The following is a 13503-nucleotide window of genomic DNA, read 5'->3' as shown; positions in this document are numbered from 1 at the left end:
CTGAAGCCTGATTGTGTGGGGCTGAGGAGGTTGTTGGCTTCTAGAAAGACGTTGAGCTGGGAGTATGCTGTTTGTTCCGAGTTTTGCAAGGAATCTGCTGTTCGAGATGGGTCTGTAGTTTTTGGGGTGAAGGGGGTAGAGGGATGGCTTTTTTAGAAGAGGTTTGACTTGCACAATTTTGAAGGCATCAGGGAAGATGCCAGAGGTGAGGGAGTCATTTAGAATGGCTCTTGCATGTTCTCTTGTGCAGGTATAAGAGTTTATTTTAGGACAGAGGCGGGGCAGCCAGGCGGTTTTGCTGGCAGATGGGTCAAGAAACTAGTCCCTGGAGATGGGTTTGAAGGTGGGGGAGTTGGGGGTCTGGGTGATGGGCAGGGGTGTTGCTAGGGAAAGATCCGGGGCTACTTTGGGCTAGCTAGCCTTTTGGCTGTAGACCCGGAGTTTGCATCCAGGGCTACAACCAAAGGACTCGGGGCTATAGCCCCCCTAAACCTCCCCCCTAGCAATACCTCTGGCGGTGGGGGTTGTTGGGTTGGTAGGATGGGGGAGAGGGACATTTTGTTAAGGTAGGTTGTCCTGTCAAGAGCGGTGGTGTAGAAGTGTAGGGAGAGGGAGTCGCAGAGTGATTGAGATGGGGAGGATTGGGTGGAGGTGCAAGTGGGTTTTAATTCTGATATGAGTCTGTAGATTTCTTTGCTGCAGTTGCTACAGTTTAGAATTCGTTGTTTGTAATAGGCTCTTTTGGCCTTTTGGACTTAAGCTTTGTAGTTGCGATGCTGCAAGGCGAACATGGATCTGCTGAAATCTGTTTTAGATGCGCACCATTTGCGTTGTTGTTTGTCTTTTGGTGTTCCTCATGTGGGATGTGAACCATTTGGGGAATGGTATATTGCAAGAGGATGCAGGGCGCAAGGGTGTGAGGACTTAGTGAGTCGTTGAGCCAAGAGTCGAATAAGTCAATGGTTAAGGCTCTGGCTGGAGGAGTCGTTATAGGGGATTTAAGAAGTAGGGTTTTGGCAAGGTCAGGAAGGATCTTCACTTTGTTCAGCATTTGAAGTCTTGGAGAGGAGGCCGGGGGGGGGGGGCTGCAGAGGAAGGGGTGATGATGAAGTGGATGACCAAGTGGTTGGTCCAGATGCTTGAGGGCATCACGACTCTCGACCAGTGGATGAGTCATGGGGTTGGTGGGGATGCCCAACCAGATATTGAAATCTCCAAAGAGTGTGAGGGATGGGTGATTTACTTGAATGGTGGCTACAGAATCAGGTTGTTGGTGAAATGTCTGTCATAACCAGGCGTCTGTAGAGGAGTAGGAAGCTCGCGAGAGTTTAAATAGAATGGATTCACATGAGGGAATGCAAGTCTGAGATTCAATGAGTGAGACAGGATTGAAGAGGACTGTCACTCCGCCTCTGGAGGGTCTATTGAGGGGGATGATTGAGTAGCCGGGGGGAAGGCTTCATGTGCAACAGGGGCACAGTCGGAGAACCAGGTTTCGGTGATAGACGAGGCCGGGCTTATCTGAGGACAGGAGGTGGAATATGCGGTCTGTTTCTTGCTACAGAGCGAGCATTAAAAAGGATGCAGTTGACTTCATGAGGAGATGTTTTCTTAGTGGAGGTAATCTGGGTGGAATTATGAGATTGGATGGGAGGAGGATGAGGGTGGAGCATTCTGGCTCGCTGAGACAGGCTGGGGTGGGTTAGGGAGAAGGCCAGGGGTACCAGTGGATTAAGAGTGACGGGAGATGGGGTTATGTCGGAGGAGGCTGGGAAGAGGTGGTGGATGAGGGGTGTGGAGAGTAGCGGGGGGAAGCGGGCGAGTGGAGAGATGGTCGGTGGGTGTGAGGTGGTTTAGGGGGTTAGGAATTGTGTGGAAGGAGACCGATTTTGGTGTGCATGAGAAGTCGGAGTGGGTGGGAGCAGGGCAATGGGGAGTGTGAGGAGGTAGTGGAGGTGAAGATTGGCAGGATGGGTGAGTAGAGATTCAAGGAAGAGGACCAGTCTTTCTGCATTTCGAGGGTTTTGATGCTATAGGGGTGTGAGAACACGTGCTGCATTCAGTGAGGGGAAGGGATATGAAGGGTGTAGATTGTTGGTGGGGTTATGAAGTGGTTAAGGGGGAGGAGGTGGTTGGTAGAGGGGGGTGGGCGTGCAAGGCGAGTTCTGCAATGGGTTTAGGAGGACGGACAAGGGGCAGTGGAACGGAGGGAGGGATGTTCCTTGGAAGGAGAGGAGGAAGAGGTGGATTTGTGCTGTTTGCAGTGCCAGAGGGCTCACCTGGCTTAGGGGTTGAAGTGTCACGGCGAGGGATATCAGTTTTCAATAGGTGTCAGAGGGAGGGTGAAAGATGAATTAGGGTGGGAAGGGGGGTGGGGAATAGGCATCTGAGGAAGGAGGTGGTTGGCGCGCCGGCAATCGCCTCTGTTTTAGTTAGATTTGGGATGGCGGTAGGAGAGTGGGTGAGCGGCGTCGGGGTGTGATGTGTCTAGTGTTGTGCTCAGGGGAGGTAGAGGGGGGGAGTCTTGAAGGTTGGTGCTAGAGGCCAGGAGGCCAGGCAAGGAGCCGTGAGGGCTGAGCGATGAGATGGGGGGGGGGGGTAAGGGGGAGGCTGGGGACTCCATCCGATGGTGGGAAGCTAGGGATTGAAGAATTATTGGTGGTTAAGGGCCCTGGATGTACAACCTGTGACTGGGATCTGGACACTGCCAGTGAGAGGGCTAAAGAGTTTGGGTTAGGGTGGAGGGCTATATGAATTGCCGCCTAGGACATAAGCAAGTAAATTACAGTACAAGCTCAGGTGGCACTTGTGTAGGGGGAACGAGTGGAAGCAGTTTAATTCTGTAGCTTGGGTAGGTAAATCACACTGCCCCGTCAGAGGTGTTTATAGGATCAGAAACAGGCTAAACCCGAATAATTCACGTTGTTTTGGACTGGAATATAACACAGTAATATCTAGGTATCGAAGGTCTGCTATCTTGATGTGAAACACTAGCAGAATGATTTCTTAGTAGATGTGACCAGAAGAATCAAGATAGCCTGTTTTCACATCTAAATAGTGCACCAAGATTCTGCTAAGTGGAACAATTTCTGAGTGTGTGCGACAGGCAGAAACAATACAGTAGTATCTAAGGCGCACTATCTGGAGGCAAGACAGGCTAGCAGTAGCAATTTCTAGGTATTTGAGACTGGCAGTGTAGAACAGTAGTATCTAGGGTGTACTATTTAGATCAAAACAGGCTAACAGCGACAAATCTAACAGCAGGGTGGCTGGCCTGAAAGGTCAACTAGCCAGCCAAACAGGACTGGGTACCTTCAGGCATTCCTAAAGACGAAGGACATGGGCGTTTCAGGAACCGCCCTCACTTCCTGCCCTTCCAGACACTGGAGCCAGAGGTGGGTTTCAGTACTGAACCCTGCCAATGGCAAAACAAAGGGCTCAAACCTGTCTTGATGCGCAGAGTAAAACCCAAGAAAGACCTCACAAACTGGGGGGGGAAACGACCAGGCCATTTTGACACAATGGTCACCCATGGGTGCTATATTGCAGCCGAGGATTCAGCCTGCAGTAGATAAACACAATGGTAGGAAAATTAAACCACTGGCACCAGCCATTTAAAGTAGTGAGGTAACATAATTGCATGATTAGGATAAGGGGCTACTAGGTAACACCAGCACTGTAAAAAGGTAACTAGAGTCAATTTCACTTAACTATTCTTGGGAACAGTAGTTGACACAAGGAAAGGTATTTAAACGTTAGGATACGTATGTGTGACACTGCACTGAAGGTGCTGTTGCCATACACAAAGTAGATGCCTATGGAGTTTGTCAGACTCCAAAAACAAAGGAAACGCATAATCCAAATCAGGTAACGCGAGTGTGTGAAAAGGGCTCATCTAGTTTTAAAATGAGTCCTAAAGTCCAGCAAAAGAGCTGCGAGTCTCTAAGGTTGAAGGGAATTGGCACAGAAATGAGAATTCTCCCTAAATTCTCCCTAACAGGCACTCAAGCGGAACATGTTCCTAGCATTTCAACACGTTCCAGGTGAAATTAATTCTCTAGCCTTTTCTGTATGCCTTTCATCCTTTTCTGAGCAAGTTGGTTCACAAGTTGAGTCGTAATTTCTGTGCTTGATTGCTCTTCAGTATCTACTGACTCTGCCAAGGATGCAGATTGAGGGTATGATGGATGACTTTCCCTCCAGAGTGGAACCAGAGGACCTCTACTTTTTCAGACGTGGTGTCACGAGAGACAGACACAAAGGTGTTAGTTTTTTAAAAACATTTATTTACTAAGGTTCCTGGGTTGGTGTAATGCCCGACTAGCTTGAACTCTAAAGGGATGGTTCCCTTAACTGATGTTTCTAATGGCCGTCGCTGTCTACTAGGCCAAAATTAGTGTCTAAACCTATGCTTGCACTCACTCTACACAAAAATGTGATGGGGAAGCCTTTTAAAAAGGAAAACAGTTCAACAAAAAGTGGTAAACCGAAGTTGGTTTCAGGTGGTCTTCTCACCAGATTCAATTTGGTTAATGCAAGTTCAATCAAAAGGGCTGTTCGTAAGACCTTATCCACAGGGCCCTAGAAGTGATTTCAAATACCTTCAGTGTCTGAGGTCCTTGGGGTTCCCTTCCCCAAGCTTCAATCCTTTCAACACTATTAAGAAAACCAATGTCTCCAACTTGGTTCATCCTCTTAGGGTTCCCTTCCCCAAGATCGGGCCCCTTCCAGCTTTCAAACAGTCAGCTTTATCAGGTTGCACTTTGATTCCTTTGGTAGTCCTCTCGGGGTTCCTTTCCCCCCAAGCTTGGGCCCCTTCCTCAATTTAAAACAAAATGAGTTCCTTTTTAGGTTTCTCGGGGTGCCCTTCCCCAAGCTTAGGCCCCTCTAGTTCCAAACAAAAGTTCAGCTGGACAGGATGTGCATTTTCCTTAAATACAGCCTTTGGAGTAGAATCGTAGGCTTTCGAAAACTCTAGACTCTTGCTTTTCTTAAGCACAACCACTCTTATCCTTTGCCCCTCCTTTATTTCGTATGCTTGCTTTCCTTTATACTTTGCATCTTCAGGTACTTCCTGCACCACTTTAATGTAGTCCTTTCCCTTTTACGTGCACACTTGCACTGTCTTCCTATCTGGCCTCTTGCACACTTCTTTCACTCTTCTGTGCACACCTGCACTAGTTTCCTTCTTTCTAGGTTGTTCACTCTCCTTTTAATCTGAGCCGCTAATGTATCTTTACTCATGTGCCTCTAGCACGCTTTCTCCTTTCTGTTTCTTAAAACTATCCTTGCTTTCCACTTTGCCGCTTTACAATTCTTGCTTTCTTCCTCCCTTTTCCGCTCCAGCAACCTGAACGCTCCTGAGTTTGTCCCTCATGCGAAACTCGCCGGGTACCATAGCACTGGCGAGTGGTCTCGCCGGGATGCTTTTGGTCGAGGTCAGGGTCTCAACTGCCCCTCAGACGCCCTTGGGCCTGCCACATGGACCAAGGGAACGAGCAATTGCACGGACACTGCCAACAGGGTCTGAGCTGCCTGGCTCACTCTTGAGACACAGCTCCCCAGCCCTGCTACAGCCTCTCAAACACCAGGCCAGCGTTGCAGTACGCTGCTCTCCTCCAATCTCCTCCTTCCTGCAGCTCCCTGCTTTGTGGCTTCTCTGGTCCAGTATGCATTACCAGCTCTCATCCATCTGTGAGACCACACCTTTTTTATAGTGTGAGAAAGTCAAGTGGAGTCTGGTGTAAATGCTTGACCCTGCCTGACTTAGTGGGACAACTAGCGTTCTTTCTAGGGTATGTTTCCCTTATTTCCCCATGTTATTCCTATGGCTAACCTTTCATGATCTAAGTTGCCTCCTCGTCTCAGTATTTGTTGGAAATGGCAAGGGGGAGATGGGGTGAGACTGGGAAGTGACCTTTACAGCATATATTACAAAGTGCCGTGTAAAGGATAGGGGGAGACCTCCTTCGTCTAGTTTGGTAGACCAAAGGTGATTCTTTCTATTAAATTACCACCTTTTGTTACCCACCCAGAAATGCAAGCCCGGGCCTGTATAACCATTCCCATGATCAGCGTTGGAATTGAGATTGTCTTTCATACCTTGCTTTACCCTTTTCCTGGGGTTGCTCTGTAATAATTGGTTTGTCTCTCTTGGGTTAGGGATAATGGGACCTGCCTAACCCATAAAGGCTTCTGTGATCTCTTCACCTATCATCCTGTTGGAATACTGCATCTCTCCTAGGGTATTCTGAGGGCAACTCTGGTCTCCCCTACCCAGCTGATCTCCCACACCCCTGCTCATCCACCCCCAGGGTAGGGATCCAAAAGCAAGGTCCCACCCCATGCCCCCTGAATAGAAGATTTTCAGAGTCTACATGGGAGAATACCCCTAGGTTTCTCGCAACTATTAGAAGAGGAGAATGTCATCAGTGTCTGGGGGGAAAAGCTTCTTGTCTCAATACTCTAGCAATTGGACATGGTTCTGCTACTGGTGTATGGAGCCATACTGTTTGCAATGCTTAGGCTTCCACCACTGGGACAGATGCATGGCCTGAGATTCCCTGACTTGTGGGGCCTTGAATCGACTCTCCCTTTGGTCCCGGCCAAAGGTAAGTGAGTTGGTGCGCTTCAAGCACAGCAACATCTTCCCAGGAAGAGTGTGCTCAGTTGGATCCTGCAACAACCGAGGGCAACCGCAAGGCCAAAGAGGTTATTCGATGTGGGCGAGGAAGGCGGTAGTAGCCTTGCTTACCCCCTGGGATGCCCATTTCCTGACAAGTGGCATGACTTTTCTGAAAGTGTTGACAATAACTAATAAATGTGCTCTTGGTTATATGATGAAAATATATGGCAAGTGCTCTCAGTAATTGAGAATTGTCTTGGCAAAACATGTTTTCACTTTTAGAATCTTCTTTTAGTCACATGGCTTTAAAACCCCTACCTGAGTTTTGTTCTTGGCTATCATAAGTTGCTTTGGATGTTTATTAACCACAGTTTGCACATTATGCTATGCATATCTCCATTAGCAGCTTAACGGATGATATGTTGGGTGCCATTTGTATAGCGCCTGCTGCCATTGGTATGGCCTTGAAGCGCTGTGAGGATGAATGTGGATTTATAGGAAGACCCATTGTCTGAAAGCACAGCTATACTTAACCAGTGTGTAGTGAAAGACAAACTAGTTGGTAACGAACCATAAGACTAAAATTTGCAGGTTTTCTTTTATTGCAGCCTGCCACTGCTGCCGATAGGATGCATGGAAATAAATAATTGAAAATAAAGGGTTGGGTTTAACGGAGTCTCCAGAATTGGACCACATCGAAGTGTAAATAGGAGGCTTTTAATTCAATCTAGCCATAGCTTTTTATTTACTCTAGCCATTGGGAGTTATTCTGGGGAGCTTTTTCATTTAATAATTTTAGCACTAAAGGCTGTATTTTAGTACCCTGTATTGTGGTAAAGATTAGCCCTGTATATCGTATCCAACTTTTCTTTCCCCCAAGATGTCTGCATGAACTTTAATTGGATAATTTCTGCATTGCCAAAACGTTGCCTGCACTGTTGATTGCTGAGTACACCATTTGATTCACCCTAAACAATGGTCTCCCTTATTTTGCAGGTCCAGGAGAATCTTCCAAGAACTCCCACTATTCTCCTTTAATTGTGGCATCACGGTACTGCTCTAGCCTTGCACCATTGTTTCCATGTTTCACACCCAGGAAGATTATGGTCCTTAAAGATTTCTCAATTATTCAAAAGGAGAAGCCTTTGTTCCTGTATTTCATATTGGCGTATAAAATGTAAATAAAATGTTTATTAAATGTCCCTGATCTCAGTGACTTATTCTGCCAGATAATTAACTCTCCACTTCTTGCTGTCGTAAATCATTCTAGGTAATTTGTTTTAAAAGTTTGAGCACACTTGTAGTTAATGTTGCATCAAATTGAAGCAGAGGTCATTGGATTTCTTGTCTCAACTATGCAGATGTCCATGTTAATGGTTGTCCAAGTTGGGTTTTCTTTTTGTTTGCGTTTGAATTTGTGATGCGTTCTGTTTGTGTTCTTGGCACACTGTAATGTTTTGCCCCTTGAAAGGAGACTGAACCCATAGCCTCAATGTGCAGTGTACCTCAGGCATCACATGTACTTGTTGGTGCTTCTCCCATAACCAAGACAAAGTTTGAGTTTCCTGTGAGCAGATTGGATCTACATGCACACTTGATGAAGCCAGGCCAAGCATTGCCTCAGCTTCCCCACCACCCATGCCACCCTCTCCATCCATGCAGGGTAGTACAGCCATTACTGTACTCCAGTAAAGCCCCACCACTTAACTACTATAACATAGATCCTCATGTAGCCCATCTGTGTTGGTGCTACATCTACCCCATTGATATTAGTTAGCCATACGCATACTCCTCCTGGTTGTGAGACTGCCAATTTTTCATATTTAGCATAATTGTATGACACAGCCAGATCCTGGTTTTTTACCCCCAGATTGCGAGGTAAACATTCAGCTTTCACGTAATTGTGTGAACACTTTCGTGTTCAGATCCATTGAGATCTATTTTGCCTTCCACCCTGTGGTGTGGGACACTCCTATTTTGTGTCCATATCTGGGTGTGTAGGGTAGCCGACGTTTGCACTTGACAAATTATCTAGGATAGCCAAAGCTTGCATCTCGCTTAGTGGTAAAGACAGCCAAAGCTTGCAACTAGCCTAAGGGAACAACGCAACCTAAACTCCTATTTGGCCAAATGTCCAAGATATCCAGGTTTTACACTTAAACTAGGCGTGTAAGGTCGCCAAAACTTGAATCTTACAAATTGTCTAAGGTAGCCTCCGCTTGCAGCTAGCTGCTGGTCTAAGATAAGATAGCCAAAGTTTGAAAATTAGCCGGTGGATTGAAAGGTAGCACAAATGTACGGCATAATTGTCGAGCCAAAGTTCCCATCTCGCCCAAGTGGGCAAGATGACCAAAGCTTACATTCAGCCGACTGCCTAAGATAACAATAATTCTGCACATTGCATAAGTGTGCAGGGTGGCCTAAAAGCTGAGATCTGCGCTATAGTCGGCATTCAGACCAGTTAAGAGTGGTCAAAATCTGCATTTAGACTGGATGTGCAGGGGGCCCAGGTTTGCACTTGGCCTAGTAGTCTAAGGTAACCTATACTTTTCCAGCATGGGGTCTGCCATGCATTCACATGCTCGTGAATATTCCCTGTCAGGCTGAGAATCCTCAGTAAAAGAGAAGTTTCACTTACAAACTGTATTTGTCCTTAAACCTATCACTGTACATACTGCCCCACCCAATGACAATCCTCTCCCTAAGCCCCTCATCTGGCAGCCATCTTCAGATTTTTACTGCACGTGCAAGTGTTGGGACTCCTCGAGTTTTCCTCCGTGTGCTGCTTCTACAGTTTTGTGGTTTTTGACAGAAAATGTTTCTATTTTTGTCAAAGAGCCATGTACTCTGCTCCATCTGCCAACAGCGGGGATCAGTTTCAGTGAATTTCAGCAGCCCGCAAGGGCAAAGATTGGCAAAGTTTCTTCGCAGTTTCCAGAAGGCAAGCAGCCTACCCTGCACCTCTGGCCATGACTGAAGGAAGATCCCTTTTCAAGCTCTGCACCCGATGCGAACTACAGAACGTATTTGTGGAGGACAAAGCCCTTCAGTGCTACTGTCTTCATCCGGACCACAAGAGTGCGAGATCTGCCTTGGCTTCTTCAAGTAAACGATGGATTGTAGACTGGCTGCATGTCTAAATGCCAAGGCCTCTGCCTAGTGCTCAAGCAGGTTCATGCCTCACCCAGGACTGGCTGGTCCGTGGAGCAGTATTTTAAGTCCTTTGAGGGTGCCCAAGACTAGGCCAAGCACTGCAAGTCCAGTACCATAACGGTTGCCACACAAGTGGGTCCCATGATGGGCGGGGCATGTCCATTATCCATTGCCAGCCAGCGATCAAACTCATCCTCTAAGAGGAAATCATCAAACCCGGCTAAACTGCAGGAGAAACCCAAAGCCCAGGACGTAGGAAAAGGCGGCCAACTTGTCCAGACCCAAGCCGTGCAGGAGAAATCTTCATATACGATTGAGCTGGTGGCGGCTGCTTTCTCTAAGGCCCAAGAGGAAGACCCTGTGAAGGTAGTCCCTACCGCGGCCAGGGTGTCCCTGCCTCTGAGGCAGGAGGCCTCAGCTGGGGCGGTGGCAAAGACTGCTGGCACGCCGGAGAAGGATGTAGTCTGAGCCCCAACCCCTCAGGGTGCAAAAAAGGGGGGTGATAAGTCCGGGGCCGACCACAGGCCATGGAAGTTTCATCCTCAGATGACAAGGAGTCCCTGCACACAGCAACTCAGGCTGCACGGGGCCTAGTATTCCGACCATACCAGCTCAGCTGAGAGCTGTATCCCTGGACATCCTTTTGACCCTACTCACCTTGGTGTCAGAAATCAAGAAAAGGATGCTGCAGGCCCTGGTCCTGGCAACCCCAGATCAGCCTCCATCTAAAGAGGAAGCGTCATCCGATGCCCCGTATCAATACCCACGCCAGGTGTCCTACCAACCCACACACCCCCAGTGAACAAGGGGACGGATACTGCCACGACATTGTCACAGCAGGCGGGGCTCCACAACAGAGCTTCCCCACCAGATGAGGTGGGGATGCTTCATTCCAAGGTCGACAAAGCCTCAACTTTTCCAGTTTACGCCTGAGGAAACCAAGGAGGCTTTCCTGTACCAGCGGCGCAAGGCCAAGACCACCAACATGGCAGTGCCCCTCCTGAACGTGTGGGAGGAAGGCCTGGCCCTCTTGAAAGAATTCTTGCATAGTCCTGACCAAACAGGATAGGCTGGAGAAACCTCGCCAGACTCTGGTTTTGGCGACCGCCAGCCGCAAGGAAGGGATCGTCAAACGCTTGACGCCATGGGGTGGAAGGTTATTTACACCGGCATCCACCATCAAGGCTGCCAACACTGGTGATCCTGGCCTGGTACGACAGGGAGCTGTGGTACAAGCTGGGCCTGATTCTAGAGATCCTGCCCAACGGCAGAGGATGGAGGCGCTCGCGCTCTTCCAGGAGGGAGAGGTGGCTTCAGACCATGCCATCAGTGGTGCTGGACATTGCCGACACAGGTTCTCCAGCATGGGGTCTGGCATGGATTCACATGCTCATGAATATTCCCCGTCGTCAGGCTGGGAATCCTTGGTAAAGAAAAAACCAGTATCAGTTTCGTTTCTGATCTGTCTTTCGTAGTAGTAATCAATCACTGGTCTCTGCGTCATACTGACAACAGCCAATGACTGCCCTCTACCTAAGCACCGCCTCTGGCAGCCATCTTCAGATTTTTACCGCACGTTCATGTGTTGGGATCCTCGTGCTATTGCTCTCGAGCGTTAGTGCTATTTTTTTCACGTTTTTTCTCAACTTCGTTTTTACCGGTCAAAAGAGCCTCAAGCTCCACCGACTCTTCATCCGATCAACGGGGACCCGTGTCGGATTCGTCTGCGCCCCTCAAGGGTGAAGATTTCGTCGAGCTACGTTTTGGAGGACTCCAGAAGCTTCTCAGGCCCGGACATGGCCCAGGAGAAGGGAAGCTCGACGCCCGGAAAGCTGTTCAGGGTCTGCCCTGGATGCCAGCTGCAGAACGTCTTTAAGGAGGACGAACACTCCTTTTGTCTCTACTGCTTACATGAGGACAAGACGCACGTGGAGAAGGACTGTGCGTTTTGCGGCAATATGTCGGAGCGGACCATGAAGGACCGCCACCAACGCCTCGCCAACTGGCTGGAAGGGAAGAGCCCGTCAGGCGAGAAGAAGAGGAAGAAATCCGAGCGGTCTTCTAAGACCTTTGAGGACGCCCCGGCGACGGGGGTCCAACACAAGGCCAAGCACCGCGAGTCCGCTGGCACCGGGAGCGCCGAACGGTCGGGCTCTACGGGCGCCAGGCAGGGCGCACCCTCCCCGGCACCTTCAGCCACGAGCCAACGCTCTGGGTCGGGTAAGAGGAAGGGCGAGCACCCGGCGAAGCTCCTGGAGAGGCCCCGGTCGAGCTCGAAGGCCCCATCGGAGGGGGAGCGAGGCAGTGTCCCCCCCCCCCCCCCCTCAAGGATAAGGCGGTGAGCGCACCTAAGGTGGTGAAGGCCTTAATCCATCCGGCCAAGCCCTCTATCGATACTGTCGCGGCGGCCCTGGCTCAGCCTGTGGAGGCTACACCAGTGGTGGCTACCTCGGGGCTCAGTCTCCCTGCCACCTCGGAGGGAGTCCTCTTTTGTGCCCATCGATAGGACCCCCGTGAAATCCCCGGTGGGGAAGAAAAAGGGGGGGCAGGGCGTCGTCGTAGATTCGGCTTCAACCTCGGAGGAAGAGCTGATCGAGGTCTTAAGCCACGGCCTTGGCGTGGATGAAGACCGGCCCGTCGGGATGGATCCCGACGCAGGTGACGACGACATCGTCGAGGGTGCCGACGGGGCCCCTGATCGCCCGTCGGATTCCCCTCTGCCAGCGCCGCAAGACAACTCGGCGGCCATTTTGTTGGCTATACAGTCCTTATGCTCAGAGATAAGGACGAGACTACCGTTGCCGACGGAGGAACCTCTCCCGTCGGAGGATCCTGAACCGGGACCTTCTGGTGTTTCCCCGCCCAAGAAAAGGATTCACCCTCCACCTCCTTTTCAGCCGTTGCGACCCGTCCAGCCCTCCTCCCCGTCCACCCGAGGGGATGATACGGGGACTGACACGGCAGCGACGGGTACGGACGACGAGGTATACGACGAGGAGCTCCCGTCGTCACCTCCCACCAGGGCTTCTCCGCCCGACGAGATTGGATCGTTCCACTCCATGATCGCCAGGGCATCCGAGCTTTTCCAACTCTGCCCTGAGAAGAAAGGAAGGATTCCTTTATCAACGGCGCGAGGCCAAGAGGAAGACGGTCCTCGCGGTGCCTCTACTGGACGACATTTGGGATGAGGGCCTCACCCTCCTCAAGAACCCCCTCCACGACGCCAGCTAGAAGAAGTACTGGGTCCCGGACGCGGCCCCCCTGTGCCTCTGGGCGCAGCCTACCCCGGACTCCGTCGTCTCCGCGGCGGCCAGGAAGAAAGCGGGGGGGGGTGCGGCCTCCACATCGACTTCCCCACCGGACGGCGAGGGAAAGAAATTGGACGCTATGGGACGCAGGGTCATCTCGTCTGCAGCGACGACGATTGAAGCGGCCAACGCCTTGGCTATCGTGGCCCGCTACGACAGGGAGCTATGGTACAAACTGGCTCCCCTACTGGACTTCCTACCGGACGACAAGAGGGCGGATGCCCTGGAGATCCTACAGGAAGGTGAGGTGGCGTCGGACCACGCCATCACTATTGCGACGGACATCGCCGACACTGGGTTTCGCCAGTTGGGCAACGGCGTGTGCCTTAGGCGGCGTGGATGGCTCAAGGCTACGGACTTCCGTCAAGACGTACAGACCAGAGTCCTGGACATGCCGTTCGATGGGAACAACCTGTT

The 13503-nt window shown here is 50.3% G+C and overlaps 1 protein-coding gene across 4 annotated transcripts in view; it reads left to right on the top strand.

Annotated features, from left to right (window-relative positions):
* RIMKLB (ribosomal modification protein rimK like family member B) overlaps positions 1-7827 on the top strand; it is a 222651-nt gene extending 214824 nt beyond the window's left edge. For all 4 annotated transcript variants that reach the window (XM_069650582.1, XM_069650584.1, XM_069650585.1 and 1 more), the window contains exon 8: positions 7622-7827. The gene's annotated coding sequence lies outside the window, so the exon portion shown is untranslated. The remainder of the gene's footprint in view (positions 1-7621) is intronic.
* The last annotated feature ends 5676 nt before the right edge of the window (positions 7828-13503 follow it).

This window comes from Ambystoma mexicanum, chromosome 3p, assembly GCF_040938575.1.
Source record: "Ambystoma mexicanum isolate Mex_15411 chromosome 3p, UKY_AmexF1_1, whole genome shotgun sequence".
In the NCBI taxonomy this organism is placed as follows: Eukaryota; Metazoa; Chordata; class Amphibia; order Caudata; family Ambystomatidae; genus Ambystoma; species Ambystoma mexicanum.
This window is presented reverse-complemented; position numbering and strand designations above follow the sequence as displayed.